Genomic DNA, 8,420 nt, shown 5'->3' with positions numbered 1-8,420 from the left:
CATAGTAGTGTGGGACTGCAACCAATGATCCGTCTACCACTGAGGATATTTCACGTCAGCACTGTGGTCGGTGCAAGCAGGATGAGGAATTCGTATCGATTGGGATTCGAACCCGGTTCGCCTCAAAGGCGAACGCTCTATCCTATGAGCCATCGCGGCTCTCTCGAACAGGTTCACTGGTATTGCAAGTAGCATAGGTAACAACAACGTAGAAAAAAAGGCTTTACTTTCATAATGGATCAAATAATTTTTACGTTACGCGAATCTTTATGACAACAAGGGTATAAATTTCGGTAACCTATGTCTTTTTTTTTAAACTTTAGATACGGAGGATTCGATTTTTAGCAGCTGAGAACATAAAATTTTAATAGACCTTGCCAATCAGTAATTGATTTACATTTAAGCTAAGCTAATAAGAAGTGCAGATGCTATTAGTTCCGACTAAATGTCAAGCCCATCGAAAACCTCTTTTTTTCGGTAGTAAATCGTTCCAGTACAACAATTTGTAAGTTGTACGATTCTCAAAAACTTGTATTCTTATTTTTAAAAGAAAACGAATACTGTGATTATACCTTAGATTTGAGATAAAGCAGCGAAAAGAATGCTAAAAGCGACATTTTTTTCTGACTTTGATTTTTGTTTTTGACAAACTAAGACCTCAGACAACATTTATTATCTGGGTACACTTCACTTCACCTTTGACCAAGAAAAAAAAATCGTTTGTTTTTATTTTATTCTGCAAAGCCCGCATAAAACGTGAGAGGTCTGGAAAATGACAACCGAATGCAGACGATAGTCTTTCCAACATAACTTACCTGATAAGCAAAAGACAGTTTAATTGTCGATAGTGATTTAAGTATATAGTTGAACTGGAAAGAAAAAAAATAACTCTGAGTCACATTTCTCTTGCCACAACTGGAAAAAAAAACTAATCTTTCTTAGAAAGGCAGTTGAGGTTAAAGTGTTGCCTCCTTTCGTTTTTCCAAACATTTTTATTTCAGGGTTAAATTTATAAACCTAACCATTAAAAGCAGTTTTTGAAGTTAGAACAGTTACGCTTTGTATAGGAAAAAAGCTGTGAATATTTTACATATGAGCATAATTAGAACAAATCGAGATATTTTAACCCGGTAATCATTTTGAATGGCTCTTTTTACCATTTTTTATCCGGGAATAATTTTTAACGAATTATGTTGCTTAGGATTCATTATTTTAGTGATGTATTGTTGCATAATCATTTTTTATTCAGAAATCTCTGTGACTAACTATTTTATTATCTTTATAAATAATGCATATTTTCTAAGTTAATAGCTTTATCGAAAGTTTTAACGAAATCAAAAAAGATTCTTTTTTTAAAAACACGTTTCAAAATTATTCCTTTTTTAATGCCTTTTTATTTATTTGTTTGCTTATTTATCAGAAACTATTCATCCGATTTGGATTACAACTTTAAAGAGATTGCCTGACTAAGTTGTTTTTCTTACTAGCCTAAACAAATATGTTCTCGCCTGATTAAATATATTTTACGGATTACAGCCACCTTCTATAATTTGATGGTCATGAATATTAAACCATCGAAGAAATGTTATATTAATCAAGAACAAATCCCTTTTTGTGCCTGATTTTGTCTCTTAAATTATTGTCAGCAAAAATGAGTTAAAATTTTTCTGATTTTTTATTAATTACGCTCACATTTGTTATAACACCCACTGGGTAGGTCAAAATTGACCGAAAATTTTGAAAGTCAATTAAAGAGGGAACTAAAAAAGATATAACGGTTTGCTGCGCTCTTCTTAGAAAACCAACTTTGTACTCACAAATTTTTCAAAATTATTTACAAAATTCGTTTACAGGTGGCTGTGATGACTGACAAGACTACAAAATGCTCCAACTGGAATATTTCTAGGATATCTGTTAAATTAGTCTTAAAACACGCACCACGTCATTGATGTAAACGGTTTAAAATCATAGCATTAAAGTTTTTTTTTAATTAACAACAGCATCTATTTGCAAACTTTGAGGCTGATTTTTAAATTTGGTAAGAATATATTCTGGTATCCATCCTTGGAAGAAAGATTCAAAATATACATTTATATCCATTTTTCGTTTTAATTTGTTTTTAAAATCGTCGGTTTTGCTCTCTCTAAAATTGCAACCATTATTGATAATAACCATGTGTGAGTATGAAAGAATTTTTATACACTATATTATTTCGGTCTAAAACAAAATAGGTTATTTAGGTCTACTATTCTGTTTTAGACCTATATATAATAATCAATATTATACATTTTGTTTTTCAAAATACCAGATTGTGCATGGTAAAATTCATAGTAACCAACGTCCGCAGGATGACTAAGTATATTAAACGGTGATTAAAAAATTGTCTTGAAAATGCACTCCATACGCATTTTCATTGTTATTTTTTATTAAATATGGAATTTTTATAAATATTTCACAATATTCTAGTATAGGAGCCGCGATGGCTCAAGGGATAGAGCGTTTACCTTCCAACGAGGTAAACCAGGGTTCGATCCCGGCGATGGCTGGTAGATACGAATTCTGCATCCGGCTTGCACCGACCACAGTGCTGACGTGAAACAGCCTCAGTGGTAGACGGATCATGGGTTGGAGTCCCCTTGTCGTCAGGCTAACCGTGGAAGGTTCTCGTGGTCTTCCTCTCCTTGTAATGCAAATGCAGGTGCCATCAAAAAGTCCTCCATGAAGGCAAACTTCTCCCCATACTTGATCCAGGAGTTCCTTGTCTTCTGGATTGGGTTCAAAATGACAAGGCTACGGCGTTGAACATTAGTAGTCGTAAACCCAAAAATTGGGTCGGCTGTTCAACGACGGTTATAAAATTATAAAAATATTATAGTATTGAGCCGATGAGGCTCCGGGGATAGAGCCCTCTCCTTCCAATGAGGTGAACCTGGTTCGAATCTCGGTGATGGCTGGTTGATTCTGGTTGATGGCTGGTTGAACAAAAAATTGAGTTATCTCTTCAAAGACGGTTATAAAATGCCTCTGTTGTTGTTGACGTATACCATTTAGACGGAGGGGGTGCGATTGCTCTTGTTTTCCAGTGGCGCCATCTATGACCAAAAATTCGACTTCTGTCCCACCTGTATATAGGGTGGACCCATTCATACATCCATTCATTCATCCACTTATCGTAATTTTGACCTGAATCAGAGAACGATCAATCTCCAATTCAGTACCCCCATAGGTATTGATATGTTATGGGAATATGGAAGACTTTGAGACTCGACAGATTTAACACGCATCTGTCACCATTTAATACACGGGGATGCTACGGGAGTCTTCGGCCGACGGGGATCGAACCCATGACCTCTGGAACATGAGCCCAGTTCCCTACCAACCAGGCTATCCCCGCCCCATAAAATGCCTCTGGTGGTACTGAACTGAAGATTAATTGTTCCCTAGTTTTGATCAAAATTACGATTGTGGCTTAAACCCAAATGTGGGTCAACTGTTTAACGACAGTTATAAAATGAAATATTCTAATATTCTGAAAATTACCCAATATATACCCAAAATATATGCAAAATTACCATAAAATTACCCAAAATAACCAACTTCACCCTTATTTCTTTCTTTTTTCTTCATTTTGAAAATGAACTTTCTAATGTTTACCATGTTTTGAGAAATGTTTCAAAAGAAAAGCTTTACATTATTAATATCAACAGTATTTTTTTTTATCCCTTAAAATTTTATTTTTATGAAATAGCTGTTAAAAATCCAAAGCAAAATTGCCCTATATCTCAATTTTGCCCTTGTAATCCTAGAAGTGTAGCTTATCTAAGGAATTTCCTTACAGATTTTTAAAAAAAAACAACGCCTCTGTTTTTTGGTGTTCATCTTTACGTTTGTTTGTATTTTTTTTAGTGCTGCCATTAGATTTTGAAACATTAAATTATGAAGGAGTGTCGAAAATTTTGATGAAACAAATAGCGATTAAAATTTGACAATTAATTTCCGAAATATTAACTTAAAACTTGTAACGAATGCAACGCGAAAGTAAAAAAATAAAGAAGAAAAAAAATCCATGCGGGACAATCTGCAGTTGGCAGAAATGCAACTGCCAAGTTGAAATTTGACGCGTGAACGTTATTATATCTGAACTGAAAACGAGTATTTTTTTTTCTCTAAAATTCAATTTTTATTTTAAAATAATTGCAATTTTAAGCACTTTTTTTAACTGCCTTTTTTTCTCAATTTTTTTCCTTTCCATTAAATAATTGTCAGACGTTATAAAAAATGAAATACCTGGAACGAGAAACTACCGTGATTACACTTTAGAAAAGCTGCAACAATGTTTGCAAGCAGTTGCTGGTGGTATGTCGATTGCAGAAGCTTCTCGGAAGTACAAAATCCACAGAAATACTATCTTTAATAAAATTCACCAGAAACACGTGAAACGTGCTGGTAAACTATTATTTTTCTTCTACAAAGATTTTTCTAATGAATTAATCAAACGATTTAACACAAAAAATATATTTTATAGGACATCAGGTGATTTTGATAGAAATTGAAGAGCAAGTTCTGTCATGTTCATTCAAGCATGTTATGTTCAAGTTTATCAATATTATAAATTTTAATGAATATGTATAATTATTATTTTTGAAATTTCATCCATTTCAATGTTCAAAAATGTATATAGTTTCCTTTTGTTTAAACTCAAATGTTTTGAAATAAATATTCTTTTTAAGAAAAAATTCTTTATAAAAAATTGTTTTTTAACGCTGAAAATTATTTTCAAGCTAATTTCTTTACATATCTTGATGTTTTTGTTATTAAAAATGTCAACAATTAACTTTTTTTAGCAATTTTATATCAATATTTTACTAAAAACATGATTATTAAACTGAATTCCTATCGCTGCACAAAGTAGCCCTACTTGGGGACTACTTTGTGCAAGGTATGTTTTGACTTATTATTTGTAAATATTACATACAAATAATGCCAATATTGATCAAATTCACTCGTCTGAGTCCAGTTATGAATACAATATCGATAAATTTTATTAAAGTTTGAATTTACATAGTTTTTTTACATGTCAAAGTTCAAAAACTGCGAAATCCTGCACAAAGTAGCCCCACATGACGGTACAACAAAATTGTATTATCTATGCAACTTTAAATAACTATTTATATGTAACAAGTAGTAGGTTAGAATATTCATGATTTTAGTGCAGGTATATGAATAATAAACTTCATATTAAACTTCAAAATAAACTGTAGCAGTTTCATTCTAAACTGAGAAGTATCAATGCGTAAATAATTAGTTTCATTGTAAAATAGTATACTGTAGTATTACTACTGATATAATAGTAGTATGCATAGTAGTAGTTTTAATGGTATAGTACACGTATATGTGGATGTTTTTTCTCCTCCTATTTAACTTCATTAACTACAAATACTTCTATAAAAAATAACGATTTTATAATTCTTAGATTTTTTTTCTCTTTCCTCATTATATAACATGCTAAGTTAAAAACAATAGATTGCTAAACACCAACTATACTTTTCAAAGAAAGAGTTTCAACATTTATATTTAATTTTTAACGATTTTAAAATATTTCGTCATAATTAATTTTAATGACAACAAACATGCAGATAAAAAACTGTGATCCTGAGTTTTCATTTGTCCCTGTCATATGCATTAAGATGTGAAAATTAACTTAATTTGCGTATTTAATTCGAGGTGTTCCTCTTCAATTGTGTTATCAAGACGTTTTCCTCTAAAAAATGAGGAATAGGTTCATTTTTTTATTGTTTGTAAACTACTAACATTCTTTTATAAAATAGTTTCACTAACGAAATAAATATTCCAACCGAGGAAACAGTTGAACTTTTAATAATGGCTGAAAATACTTAAATAAATATTAACTATTTTTCTAAAACGAAACTGAAACAAAAGGAGAATCAAATTTCCCTTTCATCAAACTAGATTTAGTCATGTAATAAAAATTAAGAGCTTTTATTTTTTTCTTTTCTTTCGAAAGGGCTCAGGTCTCTCGTTGAATATTTAAATATCCGAAAATATTATAGAAGTAACAACAGTTGGGTACCTGCAATTCTAAAAGAAAAAGTCCGCTGAAATAGCATGGTTGTCTATGGCGTATTAACGCTACAGCTACCAGGCTTAGTTTATTATCAGGCTGAACATGTTTTTGAGTTAGGTTTAATTGGATACCTGCAACCGACGTCACTCGTTAGTGTCAAACCTGATTGGCTGTTACATCATGTAAAAATAATTGCCATCACTTACTCACGTGTGACATCACTTGCAAGTATCTAATTAATATACAAATAATAATAAGAAGAAAATCTTCAAGTTTTTTTATTTTATTTTTTATTAAAAATGTTTGTGGAGTGATCCTTTTGTTCTACGACAAACATCAAATATACAATCAAGCTCTCACCACACGTAATTTAGTTTCGCACTATCAGTAGTTTCCACAGATTTTCCAATATGTTCGTGTTTAGTGTTTCTGACATCATTGGTTCAGTGTATTGGGCGTGAGGGTGGCATTTATTTATACCCTTATTCACGAAACCACATATATCCTCGGACCTCTCTATAAACCATTGATTCCAGAAAAACGTGTACGCGAATTCATTGTGCTCCTCAACAAAAGCTAAGAAAAATCTTGCAAAGTAAATCCGTAAAATGTCTCGTATTAGGGAATAAGGGAAATCTTAGTAATTGTGATTGGTTTATTAAACAGGTCGCGCGATTCCCACAAAGAGCAAAGGGGAAAATGTCTTACTTTTAATTAATGCATACTTGAACCAAAAATAGATTAAAGGACAGGATGTGAATTTAAAAGTGCAAGAAAGCGTTTCGTTTTGAATAATAAATTAAGAAAAGGATTTACAGAAAAGGAATAACATAAAAAGATTAATTGAAGCTTTTTATGTTATATATACAGTGGTGGCCAAAAGTGTGGACACTTTTTGAAAGTTTCATGTTTTTCGACTTTGTGTGCTTGTAGAATATATTAATTTTCACTTAAATACAAAAGTTTATGTATCAAATTGAAGGTAATTTAATATGAAATTTAATAACGAAAACAGAATTAAAATATCTGTATTACAAAAAAAGTTATGCCTATTTTAGCAGAACAAACAAACATAAATCGGTTTGAATAAAGACGTGCTTTGTAATACAAGCGTACTAGCCAATCACAAACACTGTTCTTAGGACCAATCAAATGTCTGTAACTATAGTTTAGGTTATTTGGATGGCAAAAGAGTTATTGTTGTGGAAATATTTTGCGGAATGATGCATACTAGTACAATTAAATAGAGTATTGCTGTTTTTTAATTTTAAAGTCCTTTCTTTTAATTAAACTAATTTTAAACAATGTCATCAACAAGAAGAACTAATTGGACATCTACAAAAAGAAGCCGAATTGTCATATTGAGAGAAAATGGCCTCTCTTATGCTGAAATTGCAAGACAAGTTAGTGGTTCAGTGACTTGTTCTGGTGTACGAAAGTTCTGTTTACGTTATGAAAAAACGAAATCAGTGGAAAATGAAGCCAAATCAGGCCGAAAAAAATGCACAAGTGCTACCGCCGATAGAAAAATTAAACGGCTATGCCTTCAAGATAGAAAAACTTCATCAGATGCCATTAGATGTGAAATGAATGCAGCGGGTATTGCAGTAAGTTCAAGAACAATAAGAAGAAGGTTATCAGGATTTGGACTACAAGCTAGAATTCCAAGGAAAAAACCATATTTAAATCAAAAGCAACGCGAAAAACGAGTTAAGTGGGCAAAAGAACACATTAAATGGTCAGAAAATCAATGGAAGCAAGTAATCTGGAGCGATGAGAGTAAAATATCGCTCTTTGGTAGTGATGGTAGAAAATACGTGAGACGTAGAGTAGGTGAAGCACTTCATCCTGATTGCATTGAAGCAACTACAAAAAACCCAACAAATGTTATGATTTGGGAATGTATGTCTTGGCATCCTGAATGCCAAAAAATACATCGAAACTGTCCTGAAACCAAAATTGATACCTTCCATCCGGGATCTCTTCCCCAACAACGCACCATTTATTTTTCTGCAGGATTCAGCTCCATGCCACACAGCAAAAGTACACAAAGCATGGTTTCAAAATAAAGGTATAGATATATTACCATGGCCAAGAAACAGTCCTGATCTCAATCCAATTGAAAATTTGTGGCGACGTTTGAAAATTCTTGCTCGAAAAAAACGTCTATCCAATAAAAGACAACTTATTGAAGCTATAATTGATTCTTGGCACCATGTGATTACGAAAGATGAACTTCAAACAGTCGTTCACTCGATGAAAAGGCACTGTGAGGCTGTCTTAAAAAATAAGGGTTATCCTACTAAGTATTGATTGTGTAAGTATCACTTTAAAA

The sequence above is a fragment of the Parasteatoda tepidariorum genome, chromosome 4 (genome assembly GCF_043381705.1).
Source record: "Parasteatoda tepidariorum isolate YZ-2023 chromosome 4, CAS_Ptep_4.0, whole genome shotgun sequence".
Classification (NCBI taxonomy): domain Eukaryota; kingdom Metazoa; phylum Arthropoda; class Arachnida; order Araneae; family Theridiidae; genus Parasteatoda; species Parasteatoda tepidariorum.
Note: the sequence above shows the minus strand (reverse complement) of the source record.